Raw genomic sequence first — 19139 nt, 5'->3', positions numbered from 1 at the left:
TTCTTTTTCTCCCTTTCCCCCTTTTTTCCATCTCTCTTTTAAAAAATTGGGTATTATATTTACTTTCAGATTTTATCCCCTTACCCCACTTCCTCCCACCATCCAGAAACCTCCTATCCCATCCCCCCTCCTCATGCTTCTATGAGGCAGTGCCCACATCTACCCCCCCACTACCCCTTCCCCACCCTCACATCCCCCCCCGTGTTCGTTTTTTATGGGACCAAGAAACTCCTCTCCCACCTATGCCCGACAAGGCCATCCTCCCCTACATATACTGCTGGAGTCATGGGTCCCTCCCTATGTGCTCCCAGGCTGGTTGTTTAGACCCTGGGGGGCTCTGGTTGTTTGGTATTGTTGCTCTCCTCCTGGGGTCACAAACCCTTTCTGCTCTTTCAGTCTTTTCTCTAAGTTCTCCATTGGGAAACCTTTGATCATACCAGTGGTTAGCTGTGAGCATTGTCCTCTGAATGTGCTAGTCTTTGGCAGACCTCTAAGTAGACAGCTATATCATATTCTTTACAGCATGCACTTCCAGCCATCCACATCAGTGTCTAGCTTAGGTGACTGTACATGGGATGAATACCCAGGTGGAATGGTCTTCTGATGGCCCCTCCTTCAGTTTCTATCCCATGTTTTGTTTCTATATTTGCTCCCTTGAGTATTTTGGTTACTCGTTCTAAGTAGAACTGAGGCATCCCCTCTTGGCCTTCCTTCTTCATGAGCTTCATGTGGTCTGCGGGTTGAGTCTTCGCTATTCCAAGCTTTTGGGCTAACATCCGCTTAACAGTGAATAAATACCATGTGTGTTTTTTTGTAACTGGGTTAACTCACTCAGGATGATAATTTCTAGATCCATCCATTTACCTAAAAATTTCTCGAATTCACTATTTTTAATAGCTGAGTAATACTCCATTGTGTAGATGTACCACATTTTTTGTATCCATTCCTCTGTTGAGGGACATCTTGGTTCTTTCCAGCTTCTGGCTATTATAAATAAGGCTTCTATGAACATAGTGGGGCATATGTCCTTATTATATGTTGGAGCACCTTCTGGGTATATGCCCAGGAGTGGTATAGCTGGATCCTCAGGTAATGCTATGTCCTGTTTTTTGAGGAACTGCCAGACTGATTTCCAGAGTGGTTGTACCAGCTTGCAAGCCCACCAACAATAGAGGAGTGTTCCTCTTTCTCTGCATCCTCGCCAGCATCTTCTATCACCTGAATTTTTGATCTTAGCCATTCTGACTGGTGTGAGGTGGTATCTCAGGGTTGTTTTGATTTGCATTTCCCTGATGACTAAGGATGTTGAGCATTTCTTAAGGTGTTTCTCAGCCATTCGAGTTTCCTCTGTTGAGAATTCTTTGTTTAGCTCTGTACCCCATTTTTTAATAGGGTTATATGGTTGTCTGGAGTATAATTTCTTGAGTTCTTTGTATATATTGGATATTAGCCTTCTATCAGATGTAGGATTGATTAAGATCTTTTCCCAATCTGTTGGTTGCTGTTTTGTCTTATTGACAATGTCTTTTGCCTTACAGAAGCTTTGCAATTTGATGAGGTCCCATTTGTCAATTCTTGATCTTAGAGCATAAGCCATTGGTGTTCTGTTCAGGAACTTTTCCCCTGTGCCTAGGTATTCAAGGGTCTTTCCCACCTTCTCTTCTATTAGTTTCAGTGTATCTGGTTTTAAGTGAAGGTCTTTTATCCACTTGGATTTGAGCTTTGTACAAGGAGATATGAATGGATTGATTAGCATCCTTCTACATGTTGACCTCCAGTTGAACCAACACCGTTTGCTGAAAATGCTGTCCTTTTTCCACTGGATGGTTTTAGCTCCTTTGTCAAAGATCAAGTGACCATAGGTATGTGGGCTCATTTCTGGATCTTCAATTCTATTCCATTGATCTTCCTGCCTGTCTCTGTAACAATACCATGCAGTTTTTATTACTATTGCTCTGTAGTGTAGTTTGAGGTCAGGGATGGTTGATTCCCCCAGAAGTTCTTTTGTTGTTGAGAATAGTTCTCACTACCCTGGGTTTTTTGTTGTTCCAAATAAATTTGCAAATTGCTCTTTCTATCTCTATGAAGAATTGATTTGGAATTTTGATGGGCATTGCATTGAATCTATAGATTGCTTTTGGCAAGATGTTCATTTTTACTAAATTAGTCCTGCCAATCCAGGAGCATGGGAGATCTTTCCATCTTCTGAGATCTTCTATTTCTTTCTTCAGAGACATGAAGTTCTTGTCATACAGATCTTTCACTTGCTTGGTTAGATTCACTCCAAGATATTTTATATTATTTGTAACTATTGTGAAGGGTATCATTTCCCTAATTTTGTTCTCAGCCTGTTTATCTTTTTTTTTTTTTTTTTTTTTTTTTTTTTTTTTTTTTTTTGGTTTTTTGAGACAGGGTTTCTCTGTGCAGCCCTGGCTGTCCTGGAACTCACTCTGTAGACCAGGCTGGCCTCGAACTCAGAAATCTGCCTGACTCTGCCTCCCAAGTGCTGGGATTAAAGGTATGCGCCACCACTGCCCGGCAGCCTGTTTATCTTTTGAGTATAATAAGGCTACTGATTTGTTTGAGTTGATTTTATATCCAGCCACTTAAGAAGTTGTTTATCAGGTTTAGGAGTTCTCTGGTGGAAGTTTTAGGGTCACATAAGTATACTATCATATCTGCAAATAGTGAAATTTTGACTTCTTCCTTTCCTATTTGTATCCCTTTGACTTCCTTTTGTTGTCTAATCACTCTAGCTAGGACTTCCAGTACTATATTGAATAGGTAGGTGAGAGTGGGCAGCCTTATCTAGTCCCTGATCTTAGTGGGGTTGCTTCAAGTTTCTCTCCATTTAGTTTGATGTTGGCTACTGGCTTGCTGTATATTGCTTTTACTATGTTTAGGTATGGAACTTGAATTCCTAATCTTTCCAAGACTTAACATGAAGGGATGTTGTATTTTGTCAAATGCTTTCTCAGCACCTAGTGAGATGATCATGTGGTTTTTTTCTTTGAGTTTATTTATGTAGTGGATTACATTGATAGATTTCCGAATATTGAACCATCTCTGCATTCCTGGGATAAAGCCTACTTGATCATGATGGATGATTGCTTTGATGTGTTCTTGGATTTGGTTTGCAAGAATTTTATTGAGTATTTTTGCATCAATATTCATAAGAGAGATTGGTCTGTAGTTCTCTTTTTTTGTTGGGTCTTTGTGAGGCTTAGGTATGAGCATAATTGTAGCTTCATAGAACGAATTGGGTATTGTTCCTTCTGTTTCTATTCTGTGGAATAGTTTGAAGAGAATTGGTATTAGGTCTTCCTTGAAGGTCTGATAGAATTCTGCACTAAAACCATCTGGCCCCGGACTTTTTTTTGGTGGAGAGATTTTTAATGACTGCTTCTATTTCTTTAGGGGTTATGCGACTGTTTAGATGATTTATCTGATCTTGATTTAACTTTGGTACCTGGCATCTATCTAGAAAATTGTCCATTTCATCCAGATTTTCCAATTTTATTGAGTATAGGCCTTTGTAGTAGGATCTGACAATTTTTTAAATTTCCTTTGTTTCTGTTGTTATGTCTCCCTTTTCAGTTCTGATTTTATTAATTTGAGTACTGTCGCTGTGCCCTTTGGTTAGTCTGGCTAAGGGTTTGTCTATCTTGTTGATTTTCTCAAAGAACCAGCTCCTGGTTTTGTTGATATTTTGTATAGTTCTTTCTGTTTCAACTTGGTTGATTTCAGCCCTGAGTTTGATATTTCCTGCTGTCTACTCCTCTTGGGTATATTAGCTTCTTTTTGTTCTAACACTTTCAGGTGTGCTGTCAAGTTGTTAATGCATGCTCTTTCTATTTTCTTTTTGTGGGCACTTAGAGCTATGATTTTTCCTCTTAGTACTGCTTTCATGGAGTCCCACAAATTTTGATATGATGTGTCCTCATTTTCATTTAAATCTAAAAAGTCTTTAATTTCTTTCTTGACCAAGTTATCATTGAGTAGAGCATTGTTCAGTTTCTACGTGTATGTGGGCTTTCCGTTGTTTTTGTCCATGTCAAAGACGCATCTTAGTCCATGGGTGGTCTGATAGGGTACAAGGGATTATTTCAATCTTTTTGTGTCTGTTGAGGCCTGTTTTGTGACCAATTATATGGTCTATTTTGGAGAAGTTACCATGAGGTGCTGAGAAAAAGGTATATTCTTTTGTTTTAGGATGAAATGTTCTATAGATATCAGTTAAGTCCAATTGGTTCATAACTTCTGTTAGTTTCATTGTGTCTCGGTTTAGTTTCTGTTTCCAGGATCTGTCCATAGCTGAGAGTGGGGTGTTGAAATCTCCCGCTATTATTGTGTTTTATTATTTATTATTTATTTATTATTGTATTATGCTTTGAGCTTTAGTAAAGTTTTTTTTATGTATGTGGGTGCCCTTGCATTTGGAACATAGACGTTCAGAATTGCAAGTTCCTTTTGGTACATTTTTCCTTTGGTGAATATGAAGTGTCCTTCTTTATCTTTTTTGATTACTTTTGGTTGAAAAATGATTTTATTTGATATTAGAATTGTTACTCCAGCTTGTTTTTTGGGGTCATTTGCTTGGAAGATTGTTTTCCAACCTTTTACTCTGAGGTAGTGTCTGTCTTTTTCACAAAGGTGTATTTCCTGTATGCAGCAAAATGTTGGGTCCTGTTTATGTATCCAATCTGATAGTCTATGTCTTTTTATTGGAGAATTGAGTCCATTGATATTAAGAGATATTAAGGAAAAATGAATGTTGTTTCCTGTTATTTTTGTTATTGGCAGTGGAGTTATGTTTGTATAGCTACCTTCTTTTAGGGTTGTTGGAAGATTACTTTCTTGCTTTTTCTAGGTTGTAGTTTCCCTCCTTGTGTTGGAGTTTTCCACCAATTATCCTTTGAAGTGCTGGATTTGTGGTAAGATATTGTGTAAATTTGGATTTGTCATGGAATATTTTGGTTTCCCATCAATATTGATTGAGAATTTTGCTGGGTATAGTAGTCTGGGCTGGCATTTGTGTTCTCTTAGGGCCTGTATGATATGCCAAGTAACTTTGGTTTCTGTTGTTTACATTCTTATGCTTGCCTTTTGCCATTTGGTTAGTGCTACTCGAACTCACTGGTTCTGACTGGAGTCTGCCTTTCCAGTTATCTTGGTTGTGTCAGAACTCCTCGGGGTCCGGATGACTCTATGATTTTGAGCTCCAGCTGTTCTGGGTACAGTGGCTCCTCTAGGATATTTCAGGATATGGTGTCTCCACGGTAGTAGACCAGCTAGGTGTTCTCTGAATGTAGTTGCTCCTCTATGATGCTTCAGGATATGGTGTCCCCTGCTCTGCAGCTCTGTGGGCTGTGTCCTCTCTAGGATGCCTGCACCTCTGTGGTCCTTGACCTCTCTTGGGTACCTCTGCAGCTCTGCAGTTTGTGACCTCCCTAGGGTGCATCCGGACTCCGTTTCCAGGGGGGAGCAGATCGGCTGGGAGACTGCTCCAGCCATGGTATCCGGGCCAGGTTCTCTGCAGGGGCAGTGTCTGGATGCCAGGTGCGCTCTGGGGGCTCCCTACTGCCAGTTGTGCTTCTAAGGCTAGGGCTGTGTGCAGGTTCTCCTACCTGCTGCTCTGCGGTCTGTGCCCTCCCTATGGTCCCTCCGAACTCAGTTTCCAGAGGGGAGAAGATCCAGAGGGTGAGCTTTGAGGTCTTATAACTGAGAAAACCTCTGTCCACAGCCTATGAGGGCCTTGCTATGACTTTTTAAATCTGCCTCTTCTTTACATGTGTTGAGTTCTGTGAGTTGACTCAAGGATCAGTACCATTCATCAACAGAGAGAAATGTTTAGACAAAAGGTTCAAAGCAACTAGCAGATTATCAGAAGCCACAGGGACAATATATGACCAAGGAGTCAGGCCTGAAGAACTTATTTCTTTTTCTAGCTCTGATCTTCTTTCTACCAGTTCAGGAAATGAGCACAAGGCATCAATTTTCTTCATTGCCTTCCTCTTTCAGGAATCAAATAAAAGAAATCCCACAAGCCTTCAAGAGTAAGTTCAAATCTGGGTTACAGATTTGTGACCAAGTGCAATCAATGTACTCACAGTTGGATGAATTCAAAACTTCGAGTAAGGGTGGCTAAGAAAAAAAGGAAAGACTGGAGACATTTCATTTAAAGTATTATTAAAACAATGGCATATGACACTTGTTCTAAAAGAGTAGAGAAAAGTTCATGAACTATAGAAGTTCTAAGAAAGCCTGAAAATTATTTTCTTTGTTTTTTTTTTTCTTTTTTTGTTTTTTGAGATAGGGTTTCTCTGTGTAGCCCTGGCTGTCCTGGAACTCACTATGTAGACCAGGCTGGCCTGGAACTCAGAAATCCTCCTGCCTCAGCCTCCCAAGTGCTGGGATTAAAGGCGTGCGCCACCACCGCCCAGCCTGAAAATTATTTTCAAGACAATGCTCTCCTCACCTGTTTCTGTAATTAATAGAAACAAACATGGGAAGTTGAGAGAAGCTGATATTGTAAAGATGAAGCTGTTTTTGACTTTCACTGCACCAGTGGGCCCTCTTATCTGGTTTGTTGACTCCCCATGTGTCTTGTGGACTCTTACCTGGATGCTACTAAGCTGAAGGTATATGAAAACTTAATCTTCAAATGACAGATAATCTAAAAAAAAAAATGAGGTTATTACATCACTTTTAGAGATGACAGCCATGATTACTCCTGGTTCAGATTTGAATCTTGTCTTTAAGGTTTTAGGAATGTAGATTTTTTTAAGATGATGCTTTAAATGATGCTTTAAATGTCTGCTCATATATGTTTTGCATAGTCCTGATATTTGAGCACCAGCTGGATACTCCACACCCACCAACATCTTTGCTTACCTTGCTTATTTTTGTTTTGGAAATGTACATGACAGGAATACATATGGTATGTGGATTGTTAATGAAGACACCATACGGCTTGCAAGCTACATATAGAGAAATCAAGCTGACACTAAGTTGGCAGTGTTTGTGCTGTTAAATCTCATAGTGCTGAAAAAAGCTATGTAGGATGTTAGAGCAGGAGTGTTGGGTAAAGGCACCAACAGTCTTACCTAGTTGTGAACTTTATGAAGTATAGTACTAAGCTGCCAGTGAGGATGTGTCCAATGGTGCAGTGATGGCATAGCTCCTACAGTTGTTACCAACCATTCTCTGATTGGATTTAAGGACCATGCTATACAAACAAACACAAACACACAAGCAAACACCTAGTATTATAAACCTCATACAAACCCAGGACTGAAGAGGCCTTTAATTTTAGGAGGAATCTAAGACTGACTTTCAGCTAAATTGATATACCATAAAACCTTCTAAACGTTTATGTTTATACCACAGAGCAAGGCTATGTCAGAACCCTCTCCATGGCATTAGACAGAGGTAAATGCGTAGCACCATAGATGCATTCACACAGGATGCTGAGAATTATGGATGACTGAGGGCTCAGATACAAAGAGAAATAATATTTCTTTATGTCTTATGACAGAAAATATTGATTTAAGTTTGTATAAAATGTTATGGAAAAGATCATGGAATATCTTGGTGGATGTAGGAGGCTACTTGAATTTGGAATTCAAAATTCCTGTGATTGACTTTATTTAAACTTTTTCTAAAGCCAAAGTTATGGTTTTAATATAACATCCCCCCAATACTTCCATTAAACTAGAAATAAACATTTTTGTCATTAAGTTCTATCTTTCTTAAAGATGGGTCATATCAATACACTTACCAAGACAAATTAAAACTGTTTTGGTAATAAGACAAAGAACTTCTGCATTTCATAGACTTTAGTTTTTGCTTGTTCATGAGTTTGAGCCACTGGCAGTTGCTTGGCACTGCAACCTGGCATCAGAGTTTGAAGAGACATTTTGGCAGATTCAGTCATATGCTGTTCATCCAGAATTCTGGTTTGAGGGAATAGTTTCTTCATGGGATATTGATTTGCATGCTACCCTGAGCTGTTAGTGACCCACGTTACTTTGATAGGTTCATTCATCACTGTTGACAATGGGAGAGAAAAGAAAACACTGATTTGGGGGCTCTCTTATTCTGCTCTATACACAGAATGAGCAAAAATAGTCTCAGAGAGGGTATATTAAAGAAGGACCTGGAGAAATGGTGGATTTACTGGTATCCTGTGGTAAGAAAGTAAAAGCTCCTTTGTTTTAGTGTCACTGGGAGTTGTACCAGCGGTGATGAGATAGCAGCTTTGCATATGCCTTTTATCTGAATCTTCTGATTTAGCAAAAGGGAGTAAATTTACAGAATACTTGTAAGTTTCATTTGGCATCAGTTTCAGATTTCAGTGCCCTTATGCCAGGTAAGGATATTTAGTCTTAAAATGCCCTTAAAACTATGTGACCACAGTGTAACTTCTCAAAGTCATTAAGTTTTATGAGCTGTCCCTAATTGGCATAAACTCTTACTGGAAACCAAGGTGTTAGTTTGTTAAGACACCTGCAGCACTGTACCACTGTGTGGACAACAGCAGTGAATTTTCCTTCAGTTTTCCTGGAGAAGAGGCTGAAATTAAATTGTTCACAATGCTGGTTTCTTTTAAGGGCTGTAGGGAATCTTATAGGTCCTTCTCCCCAGTTTGTAGCTGGCTGTCTTCTCCCCATGCCCTTACATCAGCATCTTTCTGTATATGTGTTCTTAGGAGTGAATTAGTAACACTGAGTTTGGGACCACTCTAACGGTTCCATTTTAACTCCAGCCCTCTGTTAAAGCACTGACACCTAGTAATACCATATTCTGTGGTACTGGATACAAAATTTCACTTTAACATTTTTTTAGATGAACACAATTTAGTCTATGTCAAAAGAAATACATTACATACCCCACCAAAATTAGTTTTCCATTATAAATAAGTGCAAGGTCATAAAATATAATCAGGAGATCCTGCTTTTCTGTACTATGCTAGTAAGTGTTAAAAATATCTCTAATCTTTAGGGAGATGTGTGGCATTGTACTGTCAAAGATTTGAAGTACCTGAGGACAGGTGTTCTTGGCAAGTGCCAGGAGGGCTCCTGGGGGAGTATTTCATAGGCTTTTTGGCAGATTAAGAACTAGGCTTTCACCAATATCAATTTACATAATAATTACTGGGAAAAGTGTTCAATCCAAAACACACATTGAACATGGTTCACCTTGGAGTCAATGTTAGTTAACTGATGAACTTAACTTTGCCTCAATAATCAATTCAAAACAAGATTCCAAGTTCAGTTCTAATACAAATCTTTATTTCCGTTGGAGGGTACTTAGAAGTATTCAATAAACTATGAACTCCATGTCAACATGTTATGCCATCCATCAGGGGGTAAGTGCATAGTAATTGAAAGAAAATAGATCAGCAAAGTCTCCTTGCACAAAGTTCAAGCAAAAAAAAAAAAAAAAAGAAACACTTCTGTTTTTGTGGATATAGGATTGCATGTCATGGAAACCTGAACATTTTCTTTTGGAAAGCCAAGTGGCAGAGGGAAAGACTATGAGGGCTTTGAAATTCCTAAATTCCATTTCAAGTAAAACTAATTTTAATATGCTTATTGCACCAATCAAACTATAAACTTTTTTGACACCCTGTGATTTTACTTTTCCTGTTTTTCTTTTAATATTTAAGATACTCGTGAATTCCAAATTGCAGAATATTAGATGTTGGGTAGGCATTTCAATTTTGTCATTTCTAGAAATAGCCTACACATTAAGACTTTTGAAGTCTTGTTTTACCCTGTCATTGAATAAGAAAATGTCCCATGATGGGCTGTTAGAGAGACAAGAATCAACAGATTTTTTTTGGATTGTTAAAAAATGAATTTTGCAGGCTTCTGTATGGCAGAGATCGAATGCTTTACGAGAGAGAGAAGAAGGAGGGAGAGAGGAAGGAAGGGAGAGAGGAAGGAAGGGAGGAAGGAAGGAAAGGAGGGAGGGAGGGAGGAGGGAGAAAGGGAGGGAGGGAAGGAGGGAGGGAGGGAGGGAGGGAGGGAGGGAGGGAGGGAGGGAGAGAGCTTGGAACTTAGAGCATAAAATTATAGAACTTGTATCAAAGCTTTCGTGACAGAAGCCATAGTAATAGTTATGAGTTATGAAAGGCCGGCAGTGAGGATTTTACCATCTGCATGGCGGCACAGTTTAAGGGTATTTACAACTAAATCAACTCACTGTGAGCATGTGATAGAAAGCCCTTCATTATTTCATCCCTGTTGCTTCCCCAGATCCCTTCTTAACTCTTCTGCTCCTCCACCCTCTGTTCTTGCCCTTTCAGACTTATTATTCTCAATGCTAAATTGTTTGCCACCTCAGGGTCCTTGCTCTTGCTGTATCTCTGCCTGACAAGTTCTCTTGGGTCTTGACATGAATATAAGATTCTTAACTGGGCTATTCTAACTCCAATCCTAGTTAGCCACTAGGCCATACATTTGTCTGTGACTATATGCTTCTTTGTTGACTATATCTATTTTATGTTTTTCTTATTTACTTAATTAAAAGCTAAATGTTTATGGCTACTTTAGTGAATTCTAAAATCTCTGAGGACAAGCTCTTACCTGTCTTGTTCTGTCCATGCTTATTATTTAATTGCCTGCCACACTGGTTAGATCCAATTGTGATTGATGTTTTGTGTGCAAAGAATCAAATAGCAAGCTAACTAGAAACTGCCCTAAGCCAGAACCTAGAATTAAAGTGAATATTAAAATTATTCTGTAAGAGAAACTGGCAATATTCACCTTGGAAAATATTTGAGTGACCAAGGGAAAAGAACTCACAACTGCACAGAATCCAATTTTCTAAAAGAAATTATTTTATGATAATTCTCAGCTTTCCCACAGTGCACTGGACCAGTGTCTCTGCACAGGAAAATTCCACGTACAAACTGCATGGCTGTGCATCAGGAAAGTTATGGAGGAAAATTTGTAGGTAGTAGTATTTAAGAGAACTCTATAGACCTTTATAAAATTAACATCTTACAATTGTAACACTTTTCATAAAATATTGTTGCTTTTCATTAAAACATTAAAAAATCATTTTAAGTCAATTCATTTGAGGAAAATAATGGTTTTCATGCTACTGGATAAGTTTTATTATTATAGGTAGTGGAAAATTAAAGAAAAACCCCTCCTGCTACGCCTGATAAAGCATCTGCCTCTAAGTGGAAGAGGTATTTTCTTACCCATTTCCTTGTTTCTTGTATTATTAGCCTCACCCTCAATCTCCATGAGTCTTTTAAAGTTATATTTTGGTGATAATTTTAAGAAATGTGCTGGGATAATCCAGTCCATTTGATCACAATCTGATAAAAGTGATCTGATGATGAGTGACGATTTCATTGCCAACCTGTTTATTACAGAGTATCCCCTCAGGAGCCCTCATGATGAGTGACGCTGATAAGTGGCCCTCATGAAGATCCCATTGATGCTTTGCCTCAAGTATGAGTTATGACTAGTCATTTCTCCTTGGTATAAGAATTGACATAAGCTCTAAAATGTGTTGTCCAGTTTCCAGTGGGTTATCTTCTGCCTCTTGTGATATATGCATCCTACTCTGGAAAATAGTACATTGGGTGCTAGAAAACACAAGTAAGATTTTTTTTTTTTTTTTTTTTGGTTTTTCGAGACAGGGTTTCTCTGTGTAGCTTTGGCTGTCCTGGAACTCACTCTGTAGACCAGGCTGGCATCGAACTCAGAAATCTGTCTGTCTCTGCTTCCCAAGTGCTGGGATTAAAGGCATGTGCCACCACTGTCCGGCAAGTAAGAAATTTCTAAGAACAGTTGTGAAGCCTTTCCATTTGGAACCTGTGATGCCTTAGTGAATAAAATCCCAGGCCTGCAGAAGGCAGGAAGACATGACATTGCATACCAGGTAGGTTTTGAGTCCAAAAATTTTACTCTGAATGCTCCAGAGCAAAACTCAAACACAAAATGAGATAGTGTACAGGCCTGGAAAGATTGCTCATGTGTATTGCTCTTTCAGAGGACTGAACTCCATTCTCAGCACTCATGCCTGGCAGTTTATAATTTTCTGTTGGTCCAGCTTCAGGCATCTAGTCTAGGCTTCATAGACACTAATACTCTGGTGTACATACTCCCACATAGTCACAGACAATTAAAAAGAAAAGTCCTTTTATCATTGATTTTTGGCAAAAACTTTATTATACTTTTAGTTCCAAATCTGCTTCTATTCTCTGTCCTGTTGTTGGTGCTGATGCTGGTGGTGGTATGTTCATGTTTCTCATTTTCACAAAAGGAGATCAGGGAGAGATGGAAGAGGAGAGAGAAGAGTAGAGGTTAAGGGAGTGAGGAGAAAGACAGGATTGTAGTAGTACCTTGAAAAAAATCTCTTTCCCCTCTCTTTCCACTTCTCTGTACTCAGTTCTGGGTCATGAACCATATTCAAATTTTCTAGAAGCTTCCAGAATGCAATCACTTTGGTTAAGAACTAGGCAGGCAAGTAAGGGTCTATTTTAAATGAGCAAGGAGAGGGTATTTCCCTGAATGCTGGCCACACTGGGATATCTATATTTAAGAAATATTGTCCTTGGACACAGAAAGGGTGTCCTAAGCCACGAGTTTGAAGAAACTCCAAAAGGTTAGGAAAGAATTATAGAGTTCCATTTGTGGTGGGAGGAGACCTCACTGAAAAAAAAGAACTGTGCACAAGATTGTCCACTTGTCCAATAGTGCTTTTTTCTAGTTCATGAGATTTCTGTCTGAGTGCCTTTCTAGGTAAGGCTATGCCATATGCTTCATGAAGGCACTGGGGATACTTTGGAGAACAAACTTCTTGGATGGGTCTTAAATCACACGGCATCTACTGAAGTCCAAACCCTAGGGGATCATATGCTATCGAAATGTCACTGTAATCTAATTTATACATGGGATTGTTTTTCTGCAAAACATTTCGTTTAGTTTTACAAATTGCCTATCATGTTTTTCTTAATAGCCTGACAGCCCAAGAACATGGTGACAACTCCAGTGGAAATCTTGGCTTTGCTTTAAGCTATTTGATCTTATTTTTTTGTTCTGAAAACTTCTGGAAAACTTTTATTTCGAGGTTTTGTTAAATTATGAAATGTTTGATGGACGTATTTCAATATTTTTTCCTACGTGTGAAAACCAGTAAAATGAATTATAAGTAACAATCTTAACCAAAAATAGTCTCTGTAGCCAAAAGTTAAAAAATAAAAAATAAAAGGATCATAGTAGAAATTAAAAGAATCAAATTAGGGAATGTAAATTTAGCATAGAGGACATTTATATTCATATATAGTAGTAGGCAGTTAGATAGTTCAAAGTTTATAATCAGTATGTGAGTAATCTTTTCTGAAATAATTATCTGACCTGTTTAGAGCAATATATGAATCTATCTATCTATCTATCTATCTATCTATCTATCTATCTATCTACCTATCTCCTTAGGTGAGGGTTGAAAGGGTGGAAAGGAGGGAGGAGAGGAGGAGAGGAGAGAGAGAAGAGAGAGAGAGGAGAGAGAGAAGAGGGAGAGAGACAGAGATAGAGAGACACAGAGAGAGACACACACACAGAGAGAGAGAGACAGAGACAGAGACAGAGAACAGAGGGGGGGGGAGGTTTTTTCTTTTTTCCACCATCAATTATTGGCTTAATAGAGCCTTTAAAAAACCTTTTATTAGTTCTTTCAGTATTTCATACAAAGTGTTTGGGGCATATCTTCTCATTTTTGCTAATTCTTCCCAGACTCCCCTCCTTCTCTTTTCAGCCAGCTTTGTGTATCTCACACCTTTTCACAGCCTCCAAGACCAATTTGTGCTGCTCAAATAATCTTGCATGTGTGGTCTCTCACTGGAATGTGGTTGACGTAACTATAGGCTACACTCTTAGAGAAAACGATCTCTCCCTTTTCCAGACCAAAATTACCAATAGCTCTATGGCTTGGTGTGGACTGTGTGTCCAGCTTCATTCTCCATGATTGATCTGGCTTGGGCATACTGGCGCAATTACTGTGGATTCACAAGTGTCTTTTCTCCTGTATCCAGAAGACAGTATTTCCTTGTAGTCACGTGTCTGCTCTGGCTTTCTCTCCTTTTGTCTTCTTTCCCACAATGGTCCTTGAACTTTGACGAGGTAGGCTGTTGTAGAAAAATGAAAGTCTGGGTCTATAGCCAGCGGATAGTATTTTGTCTATTGTATGGAAACATGTTCATGCACCATGTCACATGGCAAAGCTTCTGGCTACAGAATGGAAGTCTTGAATTGCCTTAATAGAGAGGTACTGAAGAGCTATGAACAAGTGCAGAGCTAGATCTGGACGGTAAACTTATGTATTTTTTTTTGCTATAAGTATATCAGTGGGAATGCAGTATTCAGGAACATGGCCTCAATTTGGCACAGATTAAAGGCAGTTATTTCCCCTCAAGGCAATTACCCATGCAGTCCTGTATAAGAAATCAGTCAGGCCCCAGGACAAGTGCATGGTTCTGGCAAATTGACAGAGGCTTCATATCCGGCCGCTCCATTGTATTACCCATGCAGCAGGGCGCAAGAAGACATTTTAGGAAGAGCTGTGCCACGCTAGAAAGAAATTGTCATTAGCTTCCAGGAGGAACAAGAGAGTGGAATGTTGGATGTAGGCTATGACAGCAAACGGACTTGCATTTGAACTCTGGACATACCCTTTATTGTTCTGTATTCAGGCTGAGTCATTAAAACTTACCATGGTTTGAACATTTTCATCCCCCAAATGGGCAGGATAGCATATTCTTATTGCTTTATTGTGAAATTTGTAATAATTCCCAGCACACAGTAGGTTTTTGTATTACAGTTCTCCAGAGAAACACACCCAACAATACATATGTGTGTGTATGCATATATACATATACATGCATGAATAGAAGTATAAGGAATTTGCCATATGACTATGAGGTTAGCAATGTTTAAGACCTACAATCTTGAAGGCCAGAAACGGATGATATTTTAGGTTTTGTTGGAAGGCCAAGAAAACTGATGCTCAGGGTAAGCAGTCACGAGAAATAAGTGATTCTCTGTTGGAGGAAGGCCAGTCTTTTGTTATATTCATTCCTTAATCTTAGGTGTATTGACTGGGGTAAGTCTCTAAGTAGTATTAATTGATAAATAACGTTTACTCAGTGATGGGGCCAAGGTCAATGGGCTTTACTCAGTCTTTTTGTGTACAAATGTGTGTATGCATGTGTGCAAGTGTGCATGTGTATGTGTGTGTGCATGTGTTCACATGTATATGTGTGTGTGCATGTGTGTGTGCATGTGTGTGTGTGTACAGATAGGCACATGCCACAGCATAAATACAGTGGCAGAAGACCTCCTCTGGTCTCAGCCCTCACTGATTATCTTATTTGAGTCAGAATCTCTTGTTCATTCTTATGTATGCCAGGCTAGCCCACCTGCAGACTTTCAGGATCCTTCTGTCTCTATTTCCTAAGTCACCATAGAAGGGTTTGGAAGATTTCTGCTATAGCATTTGTCCTTATGTGGGCTCTGAGGTTCTGAACTGAGGTCTTCACACTTACATACTAAGTATTTTATCTACTGAGCCATCTCTCCTGCCATTATTTATTCTATTAATTTTAATATTTACCTTTGCAAAAGTAATTTATGGAAACATTCATTGTAATGTTTGAAGCAAACTGATATATTAGAGAGCTCTACAAACATATTCTATTAATGACTTATGACTAGGAATACACTCAGTTTTCTTCCCTGAACCTGATTATATTAATTAAAATTCTGCTAAAACTCAAGTTTAAAACCTTACCTTCTGCTAAATTTACTTAAAGAATAAAAAAGAAACCTCACAATATCTTTTGATTGTTATCATGTAAAGTAATGTGGTAACTAGCAAGATGATTGTTCAAAGTTAAGAAAGCATCAGACCTTGGAATAATAAAATATTTAAGCTGGCTAATGTTTTGTTAAAATTTATTTTTGACATATTAAGTCATAAAGAAAACAATATAATGTTCTTGTTAGTTCAATCACAAAAACTCTGTTGCCCTGGTAACTGCGATGCTATGTAAACAGTTTCCATTTTACAACCTTATTTAGTTACTCCTTCTAATATTCCATACTTTGTTAGGTATTTGCATGTTAGGTCATTCACTGGTCAGAATGCTATAAGATGGACATTTCTAACTTCTACCCCTCTAGGTATTTGCTATGTGAAAAGACAAACTGTGACTCACCTGGAATGTTTCCATTTCCATCTCTCTTTCCCATAAAGGGAGTGGTAAAAGTACCAGTGTCACTGGCAGAATCTTAAAGGGCCCCTTTGAATAGAGAGAGTGAAAAATCTCACTGGATCTTCAATAGAGTAGACTGAGAGTCTGGATACTCTGATGCTAATCTCAGACCTGGCAACAAACCAGGTGTAACTTTGAGCAGACCCAGAAGGTAGGGATTGGACCAAGATAGCTTGCATGGTCGGCTAGCCACAATTTCCTTTAAGTCTAATGGTTGTCTTCTCTTCTGTGTCAGCTGGCCATAGAGCTTGCTACATTTCAAGTTCAGACAGGATCCTGCAAAGCTTGCCATCATCCTCTGGTAGACACATACCTTAATGTGAACTAGGTTAGTACCTGTGAGGACAACGCTGCCGCCATCCACTTTTAAGCCAAGAGACAAAGAACATTTTTTGCAAGTGCAAACCCCAACTGAGCAAAGTGGTAGTACAGCATAGGGCTCATCCAGAAAACAAATAGTAAGAAAGCAGAGACCTTTACTGGGCTAGTCACAAAAGCATGAAGTAGAGAGGTCCACTGAAGTAAGACAACTAATGCTCTTGGTTGTCTAAAGTTCTTACCTCATGCTTTTCTTGAAAAATGAAACATACATAATTGTGGGTATGCATTTTCTTAGTAAAACAATCAGAACCTCAACCATGATATTATGGAAAAGAGAAACTCTCTGTAAGTTGCATCTTCAAAAACAACTTTGTCCCTTTCTGTGTCATGAAGTCATTGTCTATGAATTCTCTATGCTTCTATAGAATAAAGAAAGAAGTTGCTGTTGTTGCAATTTGGTTTGAATGTGTCCACCCCTCCTCCAGAGATCATGAGTTGGAAGCTAGGTCCTCACTGGGGAAGTGGGAGGAACTAGACCTTTAGGAGGTAGTGCCTATGGGAGGGACCCTTAGCTCACTGAAGAAATGTGCTCTGAAGGAATGGTGGGATCCAGCTTCTTGTGATTTTATTCTAGATGTGATCTCTCCCTCCAACATCTGCTCTAGTCATTGTGACACTTTTGACCATAAGTCTGTCCTGAATCTAACTGATGCTTACAGTGTTCCTGTGAATCTCCAAAACTCTGAGTATACGAAACAGCCTGTTTTAACATAATAAAGAAAGGGAGAGATACAGCAGAATGCTTGAAAGTGATGCTAATTAAATTGACCTGGATAGGGTTTTGTAGAAGCAGATTTTGAGAGAATTTTATGGTCAGTCATATATGAACTACAGCATAAGCCTGGCTTCACATAAGACCTCTGGTGTGGATTCTTATTTTGCCTCCATAGAAACCCAAGGTGCTGAGATTTCCTTACTGGGACAAGAAATCCTTAGCACTTGCTGCTTCCATAGAGGCCTGTGGTCAAATGGGTTTCATTAACTCTCTAAAACAGTTGTTCAAAGAAGAGGATCAAGGATTAAGGGATAGCTCAGCTAATGCTAAGTTTCACACATGTAACTGTAAAATAAGAGCACCAGAGGCCAGCCGTTGGGAGAAAATGGGCAAGTAAATTACAGAAAGACTAAACAGGATCCAAGAAGGTCTATGAGGGAGCGTGTGGGTGTTCCCTACAGCCCACTTCTGTCACTGCTCAGATAGACTGTGTGAGGTTCGCTCTGTCCTGCTATGACTTCTCCAACACGCTGATCAAGTGTGGGATGATGACTCCAGCTGTTCTTTTCTTCATGGTGGGTTCCAAGGCTCTCATTAAAATATGTCAACACTGCCACCCACCTAAGATTCCTTTTATCCTGTTGGGGTCAGATGGCTTGCTTCTAGATGTGACTCAGATTTTCCTAACACTCCCCAGACTTTCATTCCTGAAGGTTAATTTAACTCCCGATTATTATTTTCTCTCCAGTCTGTAGTTGTGATCATCCCCACTCAGTAAAATCTCTGTAACTGGAGTGCTAGAGACGACTGAATGGATTCGCTGAAGGTATGGTTTTAGAAAAGCAATAGCCATGATTTGCTTTAGGATTCATACACATAAGATGTAGATAATAACCAAAATATTATTCTTTAAACAAATTAATATTTCAGAAAAAAGAAATCTCTTTGTCTGGTTAGTATCCTGACACATGATTGCTATAACTCTTTTAATTCTGCATCTCTAAGTTCTTTCAAGGCAGGACTTTCATCTCTGTTTACCCAGCACCTCCTAGCTTAGGTTTCATCCTATATAGCATTGAGACAGAAACAAAACTGGCTCCCTGCTCCCAGTGTCTGTTGTTCCTTGGCTCTTCCCTAAAATACATAATAGAAAGCATCCAGTAGCATCTCTAAACCACTGGCTATAGTTGCTACAGCTTGTCTGCTGAATAGAGTAGAAACTGAGCGTGATTTATAAACTATTTTACAATGTGGACCTATTACTTTTCTCATTGCAACCAAATAAAAACGTGACAACCCAACAATACCAGAAAGAAAGTGTTGATTTCAGCTTGTGCTCTTGTGGGACACATAACCCCCCACAAGGCATAAGAGAAATAGAAACAGGAATGTGAGGCAGCTGGTCACATTTTGTCTTCCTTCAATAATGAGACAACAATGTGTGCTGGTTTTCATTCATTTTACTCTTTGTATCTAATCTAGAACCTTAGTCCATTGGATGCCATTACCAGGGTTCAATATGGCTCTCTTCAGCTCAAGCTAACTGCAAATGCCCTCAGACACATGCAGAGATGTGTCAAGATAACTGAGATTCTATTCATTTCCTTCCTACAGTTATCCTTTCCCTGTTTTCTTCTACTTTTATGATAACAGACTCCTGGCATTTCCAGAAATGCTAGAAGGATTTGTCGTTCAAAACATTATTCTTCATGATTGATATGATATGGCATGACTCAGGGTAAGCCTAAC

Source organism: Arvicanthis niloticus, chromosome 12, assembly GCF_011762505.2.
Source record: "Arvicanthis niloticus isolate mArvNil1 chromosome 12, mArvNil1.pat.X, whole genome shotgun sequence".
Classification (NCBI taxonomy): domain Eukaryota; kingdom Metazoa; phylum Chordata; class Mammalia; order Rodentia; family Muridae; genus Arvicanthis; species Arvicanthis niloticus.
Note: the sequence above shows the minus strand (reverse complement) of the source record.